Raw genomic sequence first — 25,311 nt, 5'->3', positions numbered from 1 at the left:
GTAGTCAAGCATGATAGATGTCTGTGTAGAATACGTTATATTCGTGATTTATTTTATTGCCCACTTGGGCCAGATTGAGTTCTTTTTGTACCATCAGCATCTACCCTTACTATATGCTTGCTACAATCTATCAGGACAATGCTATTTGTGAATATGTATTATTTTTAGGCACATCTGCAACTTACGTGTTAGTCTAACGTTGGTTGCATGCCTTCATCATTTACACTCGCTGTTTACTGTGTGTAGTGAACCCAGCCCGCAGATAAACTAACCAGTCTGTCTTCCATGCACATGAATGGTAAAACACGTGACTGTATTTAAAGAGCACTTCATGTTAAGTTTCCGTCTCGTGAAAAAGCAGGTTTCACCTGCGAAACGCGTCGAGAGAGCCATTTAATAAAACTCACTTTGCATCTTCAAGTGGCCCGGATCTCTTTTCTTGTATCGAAGAAAGCTTTCTGGTTGGATATATATATATATATATATATATATATATATATATATATATATATATATATTACCTACTGGCGGTCGCCAGTAGGTATATATAGTTAGGATTTTTTCTCTATGGGATTTTTGAAAATTCTATGTCTAATAACTTTGGCGTTTGTGGACGGAATTGGCTGAAATTTTCAGGAAAATGGCACATTTTGTTTCTGAGTAGCCCTTGAAAATTTGGGGGGGGTTTGTCAAGGGGGGGCCGAGAAAAAAGGGGGGTCCCAAAACGTGTTTTTAACATTGAGTTTTCCATAGGGCGGTTGGCCTCACTTTTAGCCCGAACGGCTGAATGGATTTGCACGAAACTTGGCAAAATTGTAGGGACTGGTAGCCCGATGTGCCTTTTGTAGGTCTCAATATATGTGCTACAGTGGATTTTGAGAAATTAACGTTTAAAAAAAGATATATATCTGTAACAGCGGACCGGGCAGCGCTCCGCTACGCGTACTTTTCGCGCAACGGAGCTTTGTGAAGCGAAGCTGATTGGTTCTCCGGCGTCTGTCAACATTCCAAACAGTCCGTAGCGGCCGCCATCTTGTCTCTCGGTAGGATCGAGAGACAAGAGGAGGCCAAAGCGAAGGGGCAAATGACCATAAGGGGGCATAGTACATTGTCGCTCACCCCCTAGGTTTGATGTGGAGGTTTTAAAAGGGCCCCGCGGGGCAAAAAAAAATAAAAATAATAATAATCGAACAGCTGAATGGATTTGCACGAAACTTGGCAAAATTGTAGGGACTGGTAGCCCGATGTGCCTTTGCTAGATCTCAATATATGTGCTCCAGTGGATTTTGAGAAATTAACGTTCAAAAAAAGGTATATATCTGTAACAGCGCACCGCTTCGCGTACTTTTCGCGTTACGGAGCTTTGCGAAGCAAAGCTGATTGGCTCTCCGGTGTCTGTAAACATTCCAAACAGTCCGTAGCGGCCGCCATCTTGTCTCTCGGTAGGATCGAACAGCTGAATGGATTTGCACGAAACTTGGCAAAATTGTAGGGACTGGTAGCCCGATGTGCCTTTGCTAGGTCTCAATATATGTGCTTCAGTGCATTTTGAGAAATTAACGTTCAGAAACAAGATATATATCTGTAACAGCGCTCCGCTTCGCGGAGATAAAATTATATGTGTATTACCTAGCTGTTGCTAACACCAGTTAGCGACGGCTAGTAGAAGATAGCGACCATCTTGGGCCCCACTTTGCATGTGAGTGATATTTATCACTAATGACATGCAAAGTGGGCATGCCAAGATGTTAGCGACTGGAAACAGTCGCTAACATCGCTATCTCCTATTATCAACTTTTGGAAATATTCGAGATAAGCGCGAATATCTCCGAAAAGTAACAGCTGCCCTGAGCAGTTCTTAGCCATGTTATCCAATGGGAGGTGGATAACATGGCTAAGAGCATTAGCTCGGTAATGCATGAATATCGCTGAGTTTTCAGCGATATTAATGCATTGCGGTCGTTTTTTATCGTATTTGCGATAAACCTTGATAATAGCAAGGTTTATCTGCGATAATTTCTGACGGTAAAAAAATCTTTGCAATGCATCGTTAGGGATAAATATCGCTTAACTTTGGTAATATGCCCCAACGTCTGTTAACGTTCGATTCGAAGGAAATCAGGAAGTGTTGAAAAACATTGTCTGCGCCATCTTGTCTTTTTTCAAATGCCACACTTTTGTCGTGCACGGCAGCCATTTTAGATGCCTTGACCAGACCCACTCTGTGCACGCTGTCGATCCTTAGCATGGCTCCCCACCCTCGCAAGCATCTCACCCAGGCAGTGGTCACCCCCGCTCTCTGTCTTATGCATGGGTAATAAACCTCCCCCCATCTGCGCTGCTCTTCCCTGAGAATCACACCCTGTGCCTGCCCGACACCTCCCTTTCGCCCTATTCACTACCGCACCCTCTGACACTCCTTTTCCTCTGTGTCCGATTGTCCAGGCCGGTCCTAGGCTATCAGCTAGCCCTGCAGATGTAGTTTATGGCCACAGCTGTAAAGAATCACCCCTCTTCAAAGGAGTTATAGTAGATCAAGGCCCACACTCGATGAGATCCGTCACAGCAGAAGCGTTGCTATTATCTGAAAACCATCCTGTATTGTGATTGGGGAGGGGACCGAGCGTGAAGCGGAAGATTCCAGGGATGACTCTTTGTACATCAAAGTTTTTACAATTATGTGTCACATTAAAAATATATAGCACTCCGACAAAGTAGTAAGATTATAAAACTTTAATAATTTATAAATATATACAAGAAAACAAAAATAGTAATAACATATAAACATTTTTAGGGAAAAACAACGAAGTAGCGGTCGGCTGTGCGAATAGTCCCAACGCAGCACAACGTCCAGATTTCCGGCGTGGGGCGTCGCGGGGGGTGGGTCATCAGTAGCACACTGTTGTGCGAATAGTTCCAAGGCAGCAGAACGCGCCGAAATCTAGATGACACGAAAGTGATGTCTAGTAAGTTGCCACCCAGCAAATAACGGCGTGGGGCGTCGCGGGGGGTGGGTCATCAGTAGCAAACTGTTGTGCGAATAGTTCCAAGGCAGCAGAACGATGGCACCAAGGTGATGTCCAGTAAGTTGCCGCACTGGTTTTGGTATCCTACAATGCTGCTCCGAATAACGGCGTGGGGCGCCCCGGGGGAGGCGGCGTGAACGGGCCTCTCCAGGTGGAGTGTCATCTGTTGTAGTGGGGCGCCCCTTTACCGTTTCAGTTGCCATTCCGTCCGTTTTTGGTCCACTGTGTCAAAAGCCGCAATTCAGCTGAGTTGCGCCCACTCTTGCGGTGCAGCAATAGGCGGCTGTCACAGGACTCTCAAAATGGCGGCAGGCTCTTTCCTTTTTGGGCCTGGTCCACTGAAATGGCCCTGGGACACCTTGGAAATCGGACGCTTGTCTGCTAGGTCTTGGACCCCATTCTCAAAAGCGTCCCCTCCGCCTTGAGAATTCATCAAAAGTTTTGGGGGCCCCGACTCCTGCAGGCTTCTGGTGGGGAGCGGCTGCCATGATTGCTCGCGGAATGACCACGATGGAGCTACGAGATGGTGGTGCTCTCATGCTGACGCCAGTTTAGTCTGAAACATCCAGAAACAAGGTGGGGCTTTCATCGTTTGGGAAAAAAAAAAAGTTTTCATCCAATGAAAAGTGTTGTTTTTAGGTCATATGATCAAGCCTTCCATCATTAGGAAACCAAAAGTAAAATGAACCAATGAAAAGTTTTATAAACAAGTCACATGGCCTGTTATGCGGCATAGGGTATAAAATGCGGAGAAAATACGTTGGCACGTGAGGCGGCGTCAGTAGCGGACCGATGTGCGAATAGGCCGAAGGCAATACAACGCGCCAAGATCCGGATGGCACCGAGGTGGTGTCCAGCAAGTTGCAGCACTGGTGTGGCCATCCTTCAATGCTGAAAGTAGGCGTGGGGCGCCCCGTTGGCCTGTGAGTTTGCGTCAGTAGCGGACCGATGTGCGAATAGGCCGAAGGCAGCACAACGCGCCAAGATCCGGATGGCACCGAGGTGGTGTCTAGTAAGTTGCCGCACTGGTGTGGCCATCCAACAATGCTGAAAGTCGGCGTGGGGCGCCCCGTTGGCCTGTGAGATGGGGTCAGTAGCGGACCGATGTGCGAATAGGCCGAAGGCAGCACAACGCGCCAAGATCCGGATGGCACCGAGGTGGTGTCATAGTTGAGAGTTCTGAGCAGCGGTTGTAACACTGTCTGAAGCTTATTTGCAGCTGCTGCAGCTTCACTACGCGCCAAGATCCGGATGGCACCGAGGTGGTGTCTAGTAAGTTGCCGCACTGGTGTGGCCATCCAACAATGCTGAAAGTCGGCGTGGGGCGCCCCGTTGGCCTGTGAGATGGCGTCAGTAGCGGACCGATGTGCGAATAGGCCGAAGGCAGCACAACGCGCCAAGATCCGGATGGCACCGAGGTGGTGTCTAGTAAGTTGTCGCACTTCTGTGGCCATCCTACAATGTTGAAAGTCGGCGTGGGGCGCCCCGTTGGCCTGTGAGATGGCGTCAGTAGCGGACCGATGTGCGAATGGGGCCAAAGGCAGCGCAACAATATTTTCTGACTGACACCACAAGGCGCTGAGATGCCAAGATCCGGATGGCACCGAGGTGATGTCTAAGTTGCGGACTGATGTGCGAATGGGGCCAAAGGCAGCGTAACAATATTTTTTGTATGGAAGATACCACTAGGCGTTGAGATGCCAAGATTCGGATGGCACCGAGGTGATGTCTAGCAAGTTGCTGTACTGGTGTGGTCATCCTACAATGCTGAAACTCGGCGTGGGTCGCCCCATTAGCCTGTGAGATGGCGTCAGTAGCGGACCGATGTGCGAATAGGCCGAAGGCAGCACAACGCGCCAAGATCCGGATGTCACCGTGGTGGTTTCATAGTTGAGAGGCACTTCACCTGCAGTGGGGCGCCGAGATCCGGATGGCACCGAGGTGATGTCTAGCAAGTTGCTGTACTGGTGTGGTCATTCTACAATGCTGAAAGTCGGCGTGGGTCGCCCCATTAGCCTGTGAGATGGCTGTTCTTTGGATTTGGGCCTGGTCCACTAAAATGGCCCTGGGACACCTTAGAACTCGGACGCTCGATTTTTTTTTCCTTTCCTGTACATGCAAAAAAAGGTAAATGCCCGGTACGTTACACGCTTCATCTGCCACGATGAACTCTCCAGAGGAACCGAAAAAAAATATAGTTGTGGTAACTATACCATGCATCGTCATATGGAGAGGTGGCACCAATTAATTATAGTGCTGCATAAAAGAGAGATTTGGAGGAGAACCCCTGACCTGCTAGTACATTCATCAAAGAAGTGGCACTGAGAGCTTCAGAGGCAAGGGAAACGGTCCCAAATATTTAGAAGAACTTTGGAAAGATTAAAATGACATGTTTAGATTGTGGCAAATTAATTTCATGTGGACAGATGAGTGTTACTCTAATAAATACAGCATATGAACATCATCATAGTCGATGGTTGGTAGAGACATTTTGACTATATCCTGGACCTGCCCGTCCTCGCCCAAAATGGCGCCGGAATAAATGGGACTCGTAACTCCTTGTTGTGTACTGGTTGCAGAACCTTGAAATCACGAGATACGTATGCAGTTTTGAAGCACATGGCGGGCGGGGACGAGAATTGATTGAATATTTCGACATCCCTATTGATATTAAGTTCTGATGTGTTATTGATTACTGTACTATTGAAAGTTCGAATTAACGTCACCCATGGTACTTGGCCGCAAATGTATATCTAGATAATTTTATTGTAACTGGCCCTGTCGTATTTTAATTATAAAATGTATGTCCACCGATTCCGTAACTGTTAGACACCTTAGTTCTTGCAACCTAATGGCCCGCCCGTTACGTTCCTCTACAGTGTAAATGTCTACTCATCATATACGATTACAGTTTGCTCTGTGGCAGGCCCACGTGGTTATAGGCTCGTATTTGTATAATGAAATTTTCACAATAAAGGTTTTTAAAAGAAAACATGGTAGTAGTATATACATTGGTAAAGTTTTTAATAATAGTGACTGTTTTAGAATCATTAAAAGGCAAGTGAAATAAAGCAGACCAATTACATGAAGGGTAAAAGGTATAATACGAAGGAACGCAGTAAAGATAAATGGTCAAGGGCTGTTGTGTTTTCTATTCCTGCAACATAAAGTGATCGATAAGAATCTCATATTCAGGCGTATCGGCGACTAAGACAGCAGGTCGACCCTCTTTTGCTCAACGGCTCCGTCATGGGACGAAGAAACGCTCTTTTTCTCGAAAAAAGAATATATTTTACTTGCAGGACAGTTGTAAAATTTCCGGGAAAGTACATTAGCCTGGAACATTATAACATATATTTAAGAAAAAATAATGTTCGGAAGTAATGAAAAGCATAATTTTTAGGTCATATGACCAAGCCTTTCATCATTACAATAAGAAAAGTAAAATGAACCAATGAAAAGTTTTATTGACAAGTCACATGACTTGTTATGCTTACGTTACGCGCTGCGCGCCCCGGATGACTTCCGGATGCGCTAACGCGGCGCGTCATATGACGCATTACGCGACAACGCAGGTACAGAATATAGTCAAAATGTCTCCACCAACCAGCGGTCGGAACACAACCCCTTTCAGCAGGCTAAATAGTTCTGTTAAATGACAACAGAAGGGACAGGCAACAAGAACCATCAGTCAAAGAGGGGAGGGCTAGTTCTTCTCTACCGGGTTACATTGGGGCGCTACCGGAACTGATCGAATTGGTAGTCTACAGTGTTTCTGGATGTTTCAGACTGAAGCTGGGGTTAGCATGAGAGCAGCATCATTTCGTAGCTCCGTCGTGGTCATTCCGCAACCAATCATGGCAGCCGTTCTTTATCGTTATTTTGGGTGGGGTGGGTGGCGGAGCCGAGCTGTTTTGCAGCCATCATTGTGTGGAGTTCAGTTCATCTCACTAGTTTTGTATTTGTAATGAGGGGTTGTTCCTAATGTTTCTATTTTAGCGAGGTCAAAAAGAGATCCCATTAGTGGCCTACTGATTTTGCTCGATTCCTTTTCTTTTTTTTACACGATTTTTCGTTATCTGCAAAGACTAAACAGAGTATTGCGACTCTGTGTTTGTTTGTAAATAGAGAATGAACCAAAGAGAACTAATTCTAAAACAGTAAATACTTGGATAACAATCAATCAAATGGAGAGAGAAGCAGGCACGACGGATTACAACGGGGGCAAAGGCCTGCGTTAACTACCTTTTACTATCTGCAAAGAGAGAGTACTCCTAATAGAAATGAGGGGGGGGCACCATTCAAAGCAGATCAGTGTGCATAAACACGAAAATGTTTTCACTTACCACGTACTTGACATTCGACAGCTTATGATATTTGCTATTAAAAAACCATTGAAATTCACTGAAAAAACCATAGGTTATAGACCATATATAGTTAGGAATTAGCATTTACAAAACCTTGAAAATTCACTGAAAAAACCATAGGTTATAGACCATATATAGTTAGGAATTAGCATTTAAAAAACCTTATTTTACTCACACAAAACCATTGAAATTCCATATATAGTTAGTTGCACTAACTATATATCGCGCACCCGCAATCCACTGCTGATCATGTCACATATTACATCATTCATGACATGGTCAGTGACATCACTGATGACATCACTGATGACATCTCAAATGACATCACTGATGACATCACTGATGACATCTCATTTGACATCATTCTTGTGCTAATACGATAAATCTCTTCAGACTCTAATATAACCTTAGATACACTCAGTGTATACAGACACTCACACACTGCCACTCATCCATGGAGTTACTCACACACCCAGTCAGTCATGCAAAGAAACAATCTCACCTCCATTTCTTCAACTATACAGTTAAACACACCTTACTTATTGAAACATATACTAACACATATTTACTCTCTTATACAATCCCTGATACAAGTTCACAATGATCGATACAACCACTCACTCATTCAGTGGCTCTCATGCACAGTTATTTATATATGCCAACTCTCACATGTACTGTGTTTTACATATGTACTTACTATGACATGTAGCATTGAGATATCCATTCACTCATCAATACACTCATGCACACAGTCAACTGCCCATGTAGCTGTTTCCACATGCACTCTTGAACTCATACACCTAGTGAATAAACTGCTCACACATCTATGCATAGAGTCACACACCTTCCAGCCACCCCCACACAAACTCAATCTCCCATAGAAATACTTGGGCAACCAATTAATAACACATATAGCCTCTCGTATAGCTAATGATCAACACATGCAGCAGTTTACAGAACAACAGACATAATGATGCACAAATTAAGACAGTTTAGTCACTAACCCATGCACTCAGTGAGACACATTTAATCACTCACTCATACATTCAGTCATGCACCTACTAAATCCTTCGTCCAGACACGTATACTTCCACTGTCATTTGAGATGTCATCAGTGATGTCATCAGTGATGTCACTGACCATGTCATGAATGATGTAATATGTGACATGATCAGCAGTGGATTGCGGGTGCGCGATATATAGTTAGTGCAACTAACTATATATGGAATTTCAATGGTTTTGTGTGAGTAAAATAAGGTTTTTTAAATGCTAATTCCTAACTATATATGGTCTATAACCTATGGTTTTTTCAGTGAATTTTCAAGGTTTTGTAAATGCTAATTCCTAACTATATATGGTCTATAACCTATGGTTTTTTCAGTGAATATATATATATATATATATATATATTACCTACTGGCGGTCGCCAGTAGGTATATATAGTTAGGATTTTTTCCCTATGGGATTTTTGAAAATTCTATGTCTAATAACTTTGGCGTTTGTGGACGGAATTGGCTGAAATTTTCTGGAAAATGGAACATTTTGTTTCTGAGCAGCCTTTGAAAATTTGGGGGGGGTTCGTCAAGGGGGGGCCGAGAAAAAAGGGGGGTCCCAAAACGTGTTTTTAACATTGAGTTTTCCATAGGGCGGTTAGCCTCACTTTTAGCCCGAACGGCTGAATGGATTTGCACGAAACTTGGCAAAATTGTAGGGGCTAGTAGCCCGATGTGCCTTTTGTAGGTCTCAATATATGTGCTGCAGTGGATTTTGAGAAAATAACGTTCAAAAAAAGATATATATCTGTAAGCGCGGACCAGGCAGCGCCCCGGTACGCGTACTTGACGCGTAACGGAACTTCGCGTAGCGAAGTTGATTGGCTCTCCGGTGTCTGTCAACATTCTAAACAGTCCGGAGCGGCCGCCATCTTGTCTCTCGGTAGGATCGAGAGACAAGAGGAGGCAAAAGCGAAGGGGCAAATGACCATAAGGGGGCATAGTAGATCCTCCCTGACCCCCTAGGTTTGATGTGGAGGCTTTAAAGGGGCCCCGCTAAGCAAAAAAAAAAATTTTTTTTTTGTTTTTTTTCGTGGTTAGCGCCCGGTACGCGAACCGGGAAGCGTTCTGGGGAGCGTATCACAATGAAAAATGAATGATAGACTTTTCAAATGCTGTATGTTAATTGATTGTTGGTTTTGTTGATTATTTTTTTTTTAAGCTTTTTTTATTGTGTTTCATAATTTATTAAACTTTCTAACATTTCATTGTCAGAAATTTCATAATCATGGAATATAGATTGTAGTCTCTGAGGTTGTAAAATGTCCTCATTTGCAAGGAGGTTATCTACTGCTTGTACACATTGCAGTAGTTCTTGGTCCCAAGTTTCATCCATAAATTCAATCTCATTTGGATCAATGATTTCTGTGTTGGACTCTGGAAGGACAATTTCAAATGAAATGTTTTGTTCACTTTCCATTTTTCCTGAAATTTGTATAAAAAAAATATATATTAGTAGAGGTAGGGCACTGTTGGGATTAATTTTAGATAGGCAGTTTTTAACAGAGAATTTATCTTTGGGCAGTGTATAGTATCAGAGTGGAAGTAGGAATATAAAAAAGTGTATCTAAATTTATAAGTACTACAGAGGGATAGTATATAACTAACAGAAAAAGTTTGCCATATTAACTTAAAGTGCACAATATACTTCAGTTTTAAAAATAACAACTTACCTTTAAAAAGAAGTTGAAGTTATTAATGAAAATTCTAATAGAAATGTACACCAGGAAGTAGTAGTCAAAATGGCTGTGTTTCCTTCTCTTCCTTTATATATATTCGGGTACATAACCAATCAAATGTCAGGTAAAAAAAGTAGAAAATGAAAGTAACATTTTAATTGGTTGTCAATTCCAACACTTCAGATGTGTTTTGTGAAGTAATTTACCTCACGGTATTTAGTGAGTTCTATAGGCTAAATGGCTAAATGGAATTCCAATCAAATTTGTGAAAATGGTAGGGATTGGTATGTAGTATGAGCTAATCTATATTTGGTGAAATTGTCTCAAGTGGCTTTTGTGTGAACTACTTTCCCACCTTTTTTGATGGTGCGCTTCCCAGGAAGCGACCCGGTACGCGAACCGGTGAGCGCCCTGGTACGCGAACCTTAAGCGTAACGGGAGTCCACCATTTTGTGTTTCGGTCGAATTATGATACAAGATGGAGGGCAAATAATGTTCAGAATAGGTAGAAGGGGGCATGGTAGACTTATCTTGACCCCCTAGGTTTTGTGAGGGTGGCTGAGGAGGCCCATATGTGCGAAAAAAAAACATTTTTTTTTAAAATTTCGCGAGGTTAGCTCCCGGTACGCGTACCGGGTAGCGCCCCAGGGAGTGTACTTTGTTGAAAATTAGTGAAAAAAGTTAGAGTAAAATAATAATTGTGAGTGATTAGATGTAGGGTAGCTCTGAGAAGAGCTTTTGGGTTTATGGTACATTTTGGTACTTATAAGTAGGTACCAATGCACATTTTTAAATTCAGAGTGAAAACTCTGTTGCCCTCATCTGAGAAGTGAACTCCATCTCCTCTGTAGATATCTTGCATGTAGTAACGCAAGTTATTGTTGTACAGGGAGCCCATTCCATGGTCTCTCATGTAAGCTGAAACAGATTTGTTTACATGCTTCCTCGACTTCTCAATTTGTGGACAAAATTGGTTTGACCACCTCCATTTCTGTCTTTGGCATATATTTGAATATACCAAGGCAGTCTGAGGAAAAAGTGCCATTAATTGCTCAAAGGTGTCCTTTAAAAGCATTTCCAGACCTACACCAGTCAAAGTGCCCAAGTCATTACCTCCACAGTGCACAATTAACAGGTCAGGTTTGGGCAAATGCATAAAGGTTTTCACCAATGGTATCAATTGGTGACATTTTAATCCTCTGTGGCCAAACCACTTAATTTCCACATCTTGTAAATTGAGGTTAGGTAAATTCCTGCTTTCAACGTACCTTTGAGCCCAGTGAATATAACTATGACCAACAATCCAGACAGAAAACATGGTGAGAGAAGGTTCTCCTGCAGTCAGATGAAGTGTGGCAATGAAATGGCAGTTGAAAAAATGTGAGTTTGAAATGAAAAAAACTGTGGAGTTTCTGTGTTCATGAAGTAGTAACAGTGATTGGTGGATTTTGATTGATGAAAACAGAAAGTTAGGGTGTACAGATGTGTTGTTTGAAAGATGTATTTTGAGTGGTCAATAAAAAATCATTAAATGAAAGAAAGCACTGGATATGCAGGTGCACTGAGAGTTCAGAGTTCAATTGCAACATTGTTGTGTGAATTTGCAAACACCAGATTTTCTCCAAGAGGTGGTTGCTATGGAAAATAGGCAGAAAGGGCAGAGGGGGAAGGGTTTTCATTTGAAAAAAAGTGAGGGAAGAGTTTTGATTGGGTGACATGAGAAATATGTGTGAAGAATTACACCATTTCTGTGCTTTTGATAGCTGCAGACTCTGGAGTGCATACCTTTTGCTCTGCTGAAGACAAATTGGTGTGTTTCTGAGACTGTTTTCAAACTCAAAGTATTTGCTAAGGTGAGAAAATATTTCTTTACTTTAGATAGAGAATAGTGTGCTTTAAGGAGAAAATTATGATTTATGTGGCGCAAATTGCTTGTAAATATGCTCTCACATGTGCATGGAAAATTTTGATTTTGAATGTTTGTGTCACATAGCCATGTTAAAAGTGACGCAACCATGCTGGAAAGCCAATCAAAAAATGATTTCATGTGTTTTAATGACATTTTTAGTCATTTTCTGATGTGCAGTGTTTAGAAATTATGATTTGAAAATCGTTTTTGTGGAAAAGGAATTGTTTTTAAATTCATGACAAGGATATAATGGTGTATGGTTCTTTATAAGGCAATTGACTGTCCTTGATGTTATTTTTCTCATTTTAGTGTAAGACCTTTCTCTGTGGCGCAAATTGCTTGTAAATATGCTCTCACATGTGCATGGAAAATTTAGATTTTGAATGTTTGTGTTAAATAGCCATGTTAAAAGTGACCAAACCATGCTGGGAAGGCAATCAAAAAACGCTTTCATGTGTTTTAATGACATTTTAAGTCATTTTCCCATGTGCAGTGTTTAGAAATTATGATTTTAAAATCGTTTTTGGGGAAAAGGAATTGTTTATAAAATCATGACAAGGACATAATGGTGTATGGTTCTTTATAAGGCAATTGACTGTTCCTGATGTTATTTTTCTCATTTTAGTGTAAGACCTTTCTCTGTGGCGCAAATTGCTTGTAAATATGCTCTTACATGTGCATGAAAATTTTAATTATCAATGTTTGTGTTACATAGCCATGATAAAAGTGAACCAACCATGCAGGAAAGCCAATCAAAAAACGCTTTCATGTGTTTCAATGACATTTTAAGTCATTTTCTCATGTGCAGTTTTTTGAAATTATGATTTGAAAATCGTTTTTGGGAAAAAGGAATTGTTTTTAAATTCATGAGAAGGACATAATGGTGTATGGTTCTTTATAAGGCAATTGACTGTCCCTGATGTTATTTTTCCCATTTTAATGTCAGACCTTTCTTTGTGGCGCAAATTGCTTGTAAATATGCTCCCACCTGTACATGGAAAATTTTGATTTTGAATGTTTATGTTACATAGCCATGTTAAAAGTGACCCTACCATGCAGGAAAGCCAATCAAAAAACGCTTTTATGTGTCTTAAGGACAATTTAAGTAATTTTTCCATGTGTAGTGTTTTGAAGTTATGATTTGAAAATCGTTTTTGAGGTAAAGGAATGTTGTTAAAATTTATGTTCGCCATATGCCCCCAAATTTCTTTTTCAGGGTTGCAGCAGGGTGTTCTTGAGACACCCCTGCACCTTTGGAATAAATTCCTTATTTGTGATGAGCAAATTGTTAATCGCAAATTGCACCTTCATTTATATGAGCCTCCTAGCCCATGGAAATGAATGAGTAATTTGCAATTAGCAATTTTCTCAAACAAATTTGGAATGGTAAAGAATCGCTATTTATTCCTTAAAATTCGCTATTTTGGAAATGCAAAATAGTTATATGATACATATGGCGGTTGTTGTCTAACAAGATAAGAAGCTTATGGATACATTTATGATGACTGGTGCAATGAAGTAGAAATCACTTAATTAATTGGTAGGCCTTTACAATAAATTATCTCCTCTGTATTCTTCATCAAGCGTAACTTTAATCTGCAATCCTGAGTAGGCCTCACCTTAAACAAACCTCTGGATAGGCCACATCTTATTGTCATCCTGATTTAATCATTTATAATGCTAGGGACAGATTTATGATAGGTGTATACCTCTTTTGTGCCACTTAGAAAACATTGTCCATGGGGAAATGACTTAAAATGTCATTAAGACACATGAATCTTTTTTTTTAAACGTTTGCAATTTTTTTGGGTCACTTTCAACATGGCTATGTGTCTGAAACAGTCAAAATCTAAATTTGCAATGCACAGGTGGGAGCATATTTACAAGGAATGTGCTTCATGGGGAAAGGTCTTATAATGTAATATGGGAAAAATGACATTAGAGATACTGAAATGCCTTATAGAGAAGCATACACCATTATGTCCTTGTCATAAATTTGCAAACCATTACTTTTCCCCAAAAACGATTTTCAAATTATATTTTGAAAACACTGCACATGTGGAAATTACTTAAAATGTCAATAATTCAAAATTTGTGATTCCTTAAATGCAATGTATCAAAAAAAAATATGTAAAAAATGATATTAAGGATTTGGAAACTACCACCAACTTCTAGTTTGTGGTAATTTGCGAATTCTTTTCAAAAAGCATTTTAAAAAAAAAAAAAAAAAGGTCCCATATGACATGTATGTGCGCCATATGCCCCCAAATTTCTTTTTCAGGGGTGCAGCAGGGTGTTCTTGAGACACCCCTGCACCTTTGGAAAAATTCCTAATTTGCGATGAGCTAATTGCTAATCGCAAATTGCACCTTCATTCCTATGGGCCTCCTGGCCCATGGAAATGAATGAGTAATTTGCAATTAGCTATTTGCTCATCGCAAATTAGGAATGGTAAAGAATAGCTATTTATTCCTTAAAATTCGCTATTTAGGAAATGCAAAATATTTTGATGATACATATGGCAGTTTATCTCTAACAAGATAAGAAGCTTAGGGATAGATTTATGATGACTGGCGCATCACCAGTGATGTGCCAGTCATCCTGCGCCACTGTTCCGCCACCCATGTTGTGCTGCATTTACAATGCGGCGCAGCATGGGGCAAAAACGGCACAGATGCGTGACGCATCTGTGCTGTAAAGGTGGCGCATTGCTGGAGTTGTATCGTAAGTGCGATGCAGCTCCAGCAAGGCTCAGGGGTGCCCCATCTATACAATGCTGCGTCAAGACCTATGCCAGCTTCAAGCAGGCGCAGGGTTTTGAAGCAGCTTTCTCCTATCTGATTGTAAATGCGGCACACCATGGGTGGTAAAGCAGTGGTGCACATTAACTGGTGCATGCCTGGGGATGTGCCATTTAATATAAATCTGCACTTTAACATTTGAGTATGTGCAGGGGACACAGAGTCGTTGAGGCTTATCCAAGGTTAAGAACAGATGAGTCCTGTTCAGTGAAAAATTAGACATAGGCTTCACCTGCTCAGCATCGCTGGACATGGCTAAATAATAGCTGCAAAATGTTACTCTTGTTAAATAATTTTACCATTATAATCTGTGAGATTTGTCTCTTACTCTGCAACATCTCATTGTTGTTATCTTTCTTTAAAGATAAAGACAATCTCAACATGAGCGACAATCTGCAATCAGTTGATTTTGACCTCATCATTGAACTTGTAATTGAAACATCAGTGGATGTTGATCCATTGGATGATTTAAATCCTGAGGTTGAAGAAGAGCGTGATGAGGATGCAGATTTGTCCGAATTATATGATATAGGATGGGCAGCTGACCTGCTTGAGCCTTTGGAATTATAAACATTTATTTTTAAAATTTATAATCAATAAAAAGTAAAAAGGTAAACCGTTTAATTTAAAAATAAAGACACCTTCAAAAACAGGTTATGTGTAGTGTCTTCAATAAAAAATTAAAATATGCTCATAAAATTAGATCAGATTCACATATAAAATAGCATAGGTAATATAAATATAAATGTCATTTCTTTTCTGCTATTTCTATATTGTAAATTTGCAAGGACTAAAAAATCTTCTATTTAAAATGTCAAGTAGTGTGTTATGTTTTTGATCACTATTACTGATTTACTGTTTGATAATAATGTTTAATAACATTTTTATTATATTTTTCCTCAGATTCAACTATGCCTACAAAAATAAGAGAGATAAAGGCTGCAAAACGTCAAAGACAGCAGGAGAAAAAAAAAACGCAGCAGTCCTCTAACAAAAAGATTTCTCAAGCCATGAAGAAAGCACCGGGTAAGAGCTCTAAATATTTCATAAGAAATATTTCTAATAAAAAAAATATTAGTACAGAAAATGTTTCAATCCATAACATGAGAAACAAATCAAATGGAAAGAAAAGGACAAATGAAAATGTTACTGCTAGAGCAAGAGATAAATCTGTGCATGATAGTAGAAGGAAACAACAGTTTAGGGAGATTCGTAAACGAATGTTCCGTAACAGGATAATTGGCAATTTGTTAAAAAATATTAAGAAAGGTCAACAGAAATTAGTTTTTTATAGGAGAAAAAAAAAGTTGAGAAAGTTATTGATCAGGCTTTTGAAATTAAACGTAAGTTATTTATTTTGATAATAAATAGAATTAGGAAGCTAAACAAGGCAATTTTTGATTTCAAAAGAAATAGTAGATGGAAGAGAATAGTTAATCGTAGTAATTTTTGTGAAGTTTTTTCTGGAGAATGGATACATAGTTCAAGCTGTGAGGCATTTTTTAATGAAGAGAGTTATTTCCAGGATAATGATTTGGTGCATGCAGTTGACATCAGTGGTCGTGCTTATGAAGTGAAAGATGGTTGTCCAGTTGAAAAAGAAAAACTTGTGACAACAGAGGCAGAAGAGTTGTTAGGTAATGAGGTTTTAGGAAGACGTGCTAAGGGTCCTGTGTACACCTGGAAGTGTAGTAGTATTTGCAGTGTGCGACAGGATTCCATCAATTTGCTTTGTGATTTTGTACGGACATTTAACAAGAAAAGTTTGAAGCAGAAAATAAGGTTGTTGCAAGAATTAGATCCTTGCAGAGTGAGAGAAGTGACAGGTTTGCATGGTCATTCACTGGCTTGTCTTTCCAGGAGAGTATGCCAGAGTGTTTTTCATCATTTCAGGATGCTAGCAGTGCATCATAACAAAGTGAGGAAGTTAGTTAGACTGTTGTATTATGCTAAGAGTCCAGCAATTATGCTGAAACAATTATGCGCTGCTCTTTTGCATGGTTCTGAAATAGATGTGAAGAATATATGTGAAGAAATTGAGTTTTGTTACTTTGGCAGTAAAGAGGAGAATGTTGAAATTGAGCAAGAAGTAGAGGGTCATTTGGAAGATAGTGTACATGTTTCCAGTACAGATAATTTCCAGAGGGAAATTGCGACGTTTGACATGAAATCAAGTGAGAGGCCTAATTTCACTTGTGTGTGTTGTAGACGCACTTATTATAAGAATCAGACTACGTTAGTGGATTTATATGCAAAAAGTGAAAGGGAAAATAATAGTGAATGGAAGGATTTTGCAACATACTTGATGGTAGAAAATTGTTTTGATTTGGGATTGGATCAACGTGTGTGTACTTATTGTTGTAACAAATTAAAACAAAACCAGATGCCTGCTAGAGCAGTTCATAATAATCTGGAATTGGTTGAGATTCCTTCTGAATTGAAGGACTTAAATACTTATGAATCTATTTTGATTCAAAGTATCCATCCCTTTCAGGCTATTGTAAGAATGGAGCCAAAGACAGGGAAATTGCCTCCATCAGATTTACAGAGAGGATTAAAGGGAAGAGTTGTTTATTTGCCTCTAGATTTCAAGAAAAACATTAACACAATTGGAGTAGAAAAAGTGGAAGAGGAACCTCTGGTTATCTTAGTTAATGGGGTTCCGACAAAGAATAAGAAAATATGGCAAGATTTAGTAGATGTTAGGAAAGTTAAAAAGGCAACATTGTATTTGAAAAAAAATAATAAATACTATAAGAATGTATATGTTGCAGAAGAGGAAGTAAGTGAGGAAGAGGATAGCGATTTGTGTGCTGGTCAAATTGAGAAAGTAGAACCCTCTACTAGTGAGGAAATATATGAACATTATAGTGTTCATCCTTTGCATTCAAAGGAAGTCATGGGGAATGCTATTGAGTTGTTTCAAATGAAACAAGCCAAAGGGAGTCCCATTAGTGTTTGGGAGGAAAGTTTGGAAGCTCGGTGTTTCCCACAGCTTTTTCCAACAGGTCAGGGAGGAAGATATGATGAGCGACCTCATCAAATTCCTGCTTCTGAATACCGGACTTTGCGATTGTATGCAGGAGATGCTAGGTTTCGACAATGCATTCCTTATTTGTTTCATCTCCTGTTTGAAAGCGATCTGTCTGGACTGTCATATGCAGTGAACCACATCTTGAAAAGTGGTATACACATGCAAAACATCTCGGCAAGTGATTTTATGGATAAAGTGAATGTCCAAGATAGTATTTTGGATTCTCACCTGATTAATCTCATGGCGTGTCAGCGTGGTACTAATGAGTACTGGTACCGTCGTCATGGTGATTTAAAATGTATGCTGAGGAACTTAGGTACTCCCACATGGTTCCTCACTCTGAGTTGTGCCGAGTATGGCTGGGAAGACTTACTTCAATTTCTACGAGAGGCAAATGCTAACGTAGAAAACATCGAATTCAAGACACCCGGAGAACTGTGCTCTTTGGATCCAGTCAATGTATGTAGGTACTTCAATCATAGATTTGAAGCTATGATGTCTTTCATCATGAATAAGAAGAATCCACCTCTTGGAGAGGTGTTGGATTTCTTCTGGAGAAAGGAGTACCAAGCAAGAGGTGCTCCTCATATACATATGTTGCTGTGGATCAAGGATGCACCTAAATTTGGAACGGATCCAGAAGACTCAGTGATGAGTTTCATCCAACAGTATTCTACGTGTGCTGTTCCAAACGCAAAGGAGAAGAAAAGCCTAAGAGAAAAAGTTCTGCGTTTCCAAAGCCATCGATGTGGAAAGTACTGCCGTCGTAAATTCCGAAACAAAGACAAGTTCTACACCAAATGTCGTTTCGGCTTTCCACGACCGGTGATTTCTAAAGGAAGAGTAAACAGTTTGATGTCTTCGCTGCGACATAATGTGATGAAGAAATCACCTAAAAACACTTACAATTTGAAGAGGAACGAAGAGTCCAAGTACATCAACGACTACAACCCGGTGATTTTGTCCATGTGGAATGCTAACATGGATATACAGTTTGTGGCTGATAACTGTATGGCTGTGGCTCGGTATGTGACGTCTTACATCACCAAAAAAGAGAAGACAGAATTGAAGGATATGTGGGAGGACATTTCCCATGAAAAGAGCCTCAGCAAGAAGTTGTACAGTTTCAGTCTGAAGATGTTGTCGCATCGAGAAATCGGAGCGTACGAATGTTCTGACCGGTTGTCTTCAGCAAGTCTCTATGCCAAGTCCAGGAGTATCGTTTGGGCGAGTCTTGGTCTTGCTGCAACGCGTAATCGAGTTCTCAAACCTGTGCGGGAAATTGAGTATTTGGCGGAAAAGGAGCCAAACAGTACCGACATTTTGAAGACAAACATGTTGGATACATATTATCCAAATCGAAGCAGTCACCTAGAGAATGTTTGTCTGTATGAGGTTCTGCAAAATTACATGTTCAAGAGGAACATCAAAGAAGATACTGAGAAAGGAGTGTATGCTGTAATAGGAAGTGAGGGATGTCTGGTCAAGCAAAGAAAATGCCACTTGATAAACCATCGAAAATTGAGTGGCGAATCTCCTGAAAAAAAGGAGTTTTTTTATTTAGCACTTTTGCAACTTTTCAAGCCTTGGCGTGCAGAAGAGGAACTGCTTGGAGATTTCCTCTGTTACGAAGACTCTTTCAATGCCGCCAAGGAGACCATAGAATGTCCTGCTTTTCCCAAATATGTAGAAATGTTGAATGCGGAAATTGAGCAGGAAGCAACGATTGCAGCCGAGATTGCCAGAGACAGTTCTCAGGACAGTCAGAGTTCTGCTTCATTGAGTCAGGATCCACTAGGAGGACCTCTTATTGAAAATGAAGCTGCCACTGCTATGAATGAGGTGGAAAGAGCCATGGCACATGCTCAAGAGGATGCGGTTAACTTAGAAGAGTTGGAAAGGCAACTCAACGTTGAGCAGAGGAAAATATATGACGAAGTTACCATGCAAATTGATCATGGATTAAGTCATGATAAGAAAGAGTGCTCATGTACGTCGTTGAAGCCTGTCCGACTGTACGTGAGTGGAGAAGCGGGAACTGGAAAAAGTTTCCTCATTAAAGCAATTTCATGCTATTTGCAGGAAAGGACAGAGTCATCGCTGTCTTGTGTTGTCACTGCTCCAACTGGACTGGCAGCACATAATATTAAAGGGATTACTTTACATCGTTTACTGATGCTGCCAGTGGAGCATGACAACAAATTAGAATATCACAAGCTATCTGGAGATGCTTGTTTTGAAGTTTCAAGAATCTTGAGGAAAATGAAACTTCTTATCATTGACGAAGTAAGCATGGTTTCCAATGTCATGCTTGCCTTTGTGCATTTGAGGATGCAAGAAGTTCTCAAAACAGAGTATGATGTGTTATTTGGTGGCAAACACATCATTGTTTTCGGAGATCTTCTGCAGCTGACACCAGTGAAAGGGCAACCTGTGTTCAAAATGCTCACGCATGAAGATACCAGGAAGTGCCTAGGGAGCATTGGCAACGTCAATATATGGTTAAACTTCAATTATGCTGAACTGCATGAAAATATGCGTCAGGCGGAGGATGAAGTTTACAAGAGTATTCTACAAGATGTTAGAATTGGAAAAGTGACCGAGCATGGGAAAGAAGCTTTACATGCACGATTACTGTCAAATTTATATCCAGAACAAGATGTTGTGCCTGACAATATTTTTCAGAAAATTACTGAGAAGAAATCTGGAATATGTTTGATGCCAACTCTTGCAGAATGTGCCAAATTCAACAACAAAATGTTGCATTTGGAAAAGCAGGAGATTGTGAAACTAGAAGCTATTGACAGAGTAGAGCATATGGGATCAACAATTATTTTGTCTGAGAATCTGAAATCAAAATTGGATTCATTAGAGAAGACTATATCTAAAACTGCAGGTTTTGAAAAGACTCTGAATGTGTGCTTGAACTGCCGTATAATTTTAAGAAGGAATTTACATGTTGAAAGAGGTCTGGTAAATGGATCAATGGGTAATGTTGTTGATTTTGTGAAATACAGAAATAGAGATGGAATTGAATTTTTAAAAATTAAATTTGATGGCATTGAGGAAGTACAGCTAATTGCTCGTTGTTCTGCTAGATTTTTGCTTGTAAAAGACTTATATGTTCGCCGTAAGCAGTTCCCTGTTTGCTTGGCATATGCGGTGACAATTCATAAATCGCAAGGTTTAAGTGTAGACACTGCATTGGTGAATATTGGCAGTTCTGTGTTCAAGGAGGGTATGGCATATGTGGCATTGTCACGAGTTAGAACTTTATCGGGATTGTACTTGATTGAGTGTGATGTCAGAAACATTTGTGCAGATCTAGATTGTGTTAAGGAATACAATAGGTTAAGAAGAGAGTATGCGCCACATTTGCCTCAGTTTCCTTTGTTTGAGAAACGTCTGGTAGGCCGGAAACGAAGAAATGAGAACAATACTGGGGAGGTTGTAGCAAAAAGACAAAAAGTGAATGAACCTAAAATTACAAGCAGAAACAAAGAGGATTCTGTTGAAGATGTTGTTGGTTTTCAGTTTGAAAACAGTTCTGGTGTCAACTGCTATGCTAATGTAGTAATTAATGTTTTGTTTTCTCTAAAAAATGTAAAAGAAGAGATTGTGGTCAATTCTGATCAAAGATTTTGCAGTTTGTTGAATTCTGTGTTAGAGAAATGTAGCACAGATAGAACAAAAATAGAAAGTGTGTCTGAAATTCGAAATCTGTTAGACAGATGTTCAGGGCAAACACAATTCTCTCAAAATATTCAGCAAGATTGTCAGGAGTTTTTAATGTATATGCTTGATGTATTACATGCTGAAGGTGTAGATGTAGATCAGCTGTTTGGGCTTTCTTATCAATGGCAGCATGACTGCGAGAACTGTATGGTATCAAGTACTACTAGTGTAGACTCAGAAAGATTTATATATTTAACTTTGCCAGACAGTAAATCAGTCTCCTTTAATAAGCTAGTAAAAGCTGCTAATCACAACATGGAGTGTAGCCAATGTAAATCTGAAATGATGTCCACATTATTTATACGAACATATGGCCAGTACGTCATTTTAATGTTCCAACGATGTAGGCCTGATGGAACAAAATTGACAACTTTAATAAAAAATTTTGTAGCTTCGCAGTTGTCAATATCAGGAAGGACTTTTGTAACTACAGCAATTATATATCATGACGGCCCTTCAATATCATCAGGACATTACACAGCTTATTTAAAGTCTAGAAATGGCTGGTCATTCTGCAATGATTCTGTTTTAATTTTCAAAAAAAAATTGCCGTATGACCTTAAAAACTCTTACCTGGTGTTTTTAAAACCAAAATTTTAGGAAAATAATCTCGGGATATGATCTGTGGAATTTCAAGAAGTTCTAATGGCTCCTACACAATTTGGCCTTGAGGATAAGTGTAGTTCAGAGACATAACTTCTAATCATAGGATTGGACATCATGGAGATGTATGTGCACTTTAAATGAGTTCAGAAAAACTGTTTCTTTTCATAAGCTAATTGAAGCAGCCAATCAAAACATGGAGTAGAGGGAATGTAAGTCTGCAATGCTGTCTACTGTTTTACATTGCTTTGTGATTAAAAGTGATGTAGAGAATTAAATAATTGTAGTACTCATAGAGGTAGTGTAAGTCTGCTTCATATTAAGCAGTATCAGTGTCATAGGAAATGTAGAACATGACTGAGCAAGAAGGGGAAGATATTACTATTCCAGGATTGTGAAAATGATCTTCAACATTTTAATTCTGAAAGTTGCGGAAATGCCAAATGATGGGATTGGCTTACAAGAAATCCAAGAGTTATAAATATCTCTGACTAGATTTGGCCTTGTGGAAAATAGTGGTAGAGAGCAAGAAGTCATTTATTGCATGTAACGTGTTTTTAAAAACGATGGAGGTTTTCTTTCAGAAAGTGGCGGGCTGAAAGTAATAACAGCACAAAAGAGTGTAAGCTGTTCATAGGACATCCTTGGACGTCATGGAAAGTAAGTTAACTTTAAGGAGTTCTGAATTTTATTTTCTGATGTTGTATGGGTTTTTTAAACACAATCATTTTGATTGTGTTTTTTTTTCCCCGCTGTTACATGATGAATACCTTCAAGTCACTGTTTTTAGTGAATTTTGATACATTCTGAGAACAGCAAAAATAAACCATTTAACATGTATAATTAATTCTGTACTGTTTGCATTTATGATGTATATGTAGAACTGTGTAGGAGGCATGGAGAAGGTGAGTTTTCTGTAAGTGTTAAATTTATTGTATGCAGTGCTGCACTTCTACGTATTCTTTCATATGCTGGACTACATCTGCACAATGAGATACCTAAGCAAAGGAAACACAAGTGATGTGATTGTGAAATGAGCAAAATAAATTGCACATATTTCAATTACATCACCTGAGTTTCCTATCATTACGAATCACATTGTGCAGATCAAGTTTAGGTCTGTCCAGGGAAACATAGGAGGTTTCTACTTTGTTGAAGAGTGCAGTGGACATGACTCACTTCATTAGTAGACTTTCACAGATATTATCTCCTCTGTACACTTCAACAAGTGTAAATCTCATCTTGAACTCTGAGTAGGCCTCACCTCAAACAAATCTCTGGATAGGAGACATGTTATTGGCATACTGAAGCGACACTTTTCTGAAACAAGAAAAATGCAAAAGATGCACCATGTTTTAAGATAGGCCTCACTTCATCTGCATCAAGATACTGTTAGTTTAAAATGTATATCTTTAGGATTGTGTAGAGGACCTGGAGAAGCAGAAGCTTCTGTCAGTGTCAAAGTTGTTGAAAAACTATTTGTCTTTCAATATTTTCCCTTGTCTTTTGTAATTTTTAAATACATATTTTAATTTTTTTCAAATGTTGGTTCTCTCTTTCACAGATTGAAAGTATAGAAATAAAATGTGATTAATTTAACGGCAATTACAAGGTAAATAGTTGTACTCTTTTCGTTACATTTCTATCACATTCACCTACTATTAGATCCACTGCTTCACTTCTTTAATCCTCAGTTTCCTGCCTTTGCTACTTTCCTCATTCCTTTCTCTATTACCTATTTACTCAACTCCTTCCACTCTTTTTCTCAGTCCCTCTGTTCTCATAGTTCCTCAGTCTTGTTCACTCACTCCATCTCTATTACTCTTAGTGTCTGTGAATTACTTTCCCAACTTTTTTTTTTTTTGGACCGCTTCCTGGGAAGTTGCCCGGTTCGCAAACCAGCAGCGTTATGGCAGTCCACCATTTTGTGTTTCGTTCGAATCAAGATACAAGATGGAGGGCAAATAATGTTCAGAATGGGTAGAAGGGGGCACGGTAGATGTATCTTGACCCCCTTGGTTTTCTGAGGGTGGCTGAGGAGGACCATAGTTCTTCACTCTTGTTCACTCTCTCTGTTTCTATTAATGTCACTGTTTATGACTGATCAAAAAAATGTTTTTTAAAAAAGAACAGTAACTATAAGGGAAGGAAATAGACAGTTATGTTAAAAGAAAGACAGCTATAGGGAGTAAACTAACGATACTGTTACCTACAATCAACTGCTGTTGATGTTACTGACCATGTCATGAATGATGTAATATGTGACATCATCAACAGTGGATTGTAGGTAACAGTATCCTTAGTTTACTCCCTAGAGCTGTCTTTCTTTTAACATAACTGTGTATTTCCTTCCCTTATAGTTACTGTTCTTTTTTAAAAAATATTTTTTTGGTTAGCTTCCGGTACGCGTACCGGGTAGCGCTCCGGGAGCGAACTAAGAGAAATAGAGGTTGGCAGAGTTCCAAATATTCTACCAATTTTTTTATAATGGGGAGTTAGTTCTGAAAAGAACTTTTTTTTTAATGTTTTTGTTGTTTTATATTTTTTTTAGTATTTTTTGAACATTTTTTTACTTTTTTTGTATTTTCTGAACGTTTTTAAAATTTTTTTGGTTTTTTTGGGGGGGGGGGGGAAACAAAAACGATCCATTATAAAGGGCTCAACAGGAGCAAAAAAAAAAAAAGAATTTATTTTTTGGTGCGTCTCGTGCAAACATTAATATGATTTTGAATTGCTCGCAAAATCAAAGTGATGCTACTTTCTCTGTAGCAGATGAAAGCGCCACATTCCACGCACACTTGTTTTACGTGCCCAAACAACATTTGGATGTTTGCAATCACCTCCCTCGCCTCTGGTCCCGACACCTCTGGAACCACCGATCTTCTTGCCATTTGGAGGGGATTTTGTTGTTGGTCACGTAGCTGGGCAGCACTATAATTATTTGGGTGCCACCTACTCATATGCCGATGCATAGTATGATTGCCATAACTATATTTTTTATCAGTGCCCCTTGACAATCTATCACCGCATATGCGGCAAAACACGTAACGAGCATTCACTTTCTTTTGCCCCTCAGGAATTCTGTAGAATTGCCAGATATAATTC

The sequence above is a fragment of the Lissotriton helveticus genome, chromosome 4_1 (genome assembly GCF_964261635.1).
Source record: "Lissotriton helveticus chromosome 4_1, aLisHel1.1, whole genome shotgun sequence".
Lineage (NCBI taxonomy): Eukaryota > Metazoa > Chordata > Amphibia > Caudata > Salamandridae > Lissotriton > Lissotriton helveticus.
The sequence above is the reverse complement of the archived record's forward strand: the minus strand, read 5'-3'. Positions refer to the sequence as shown.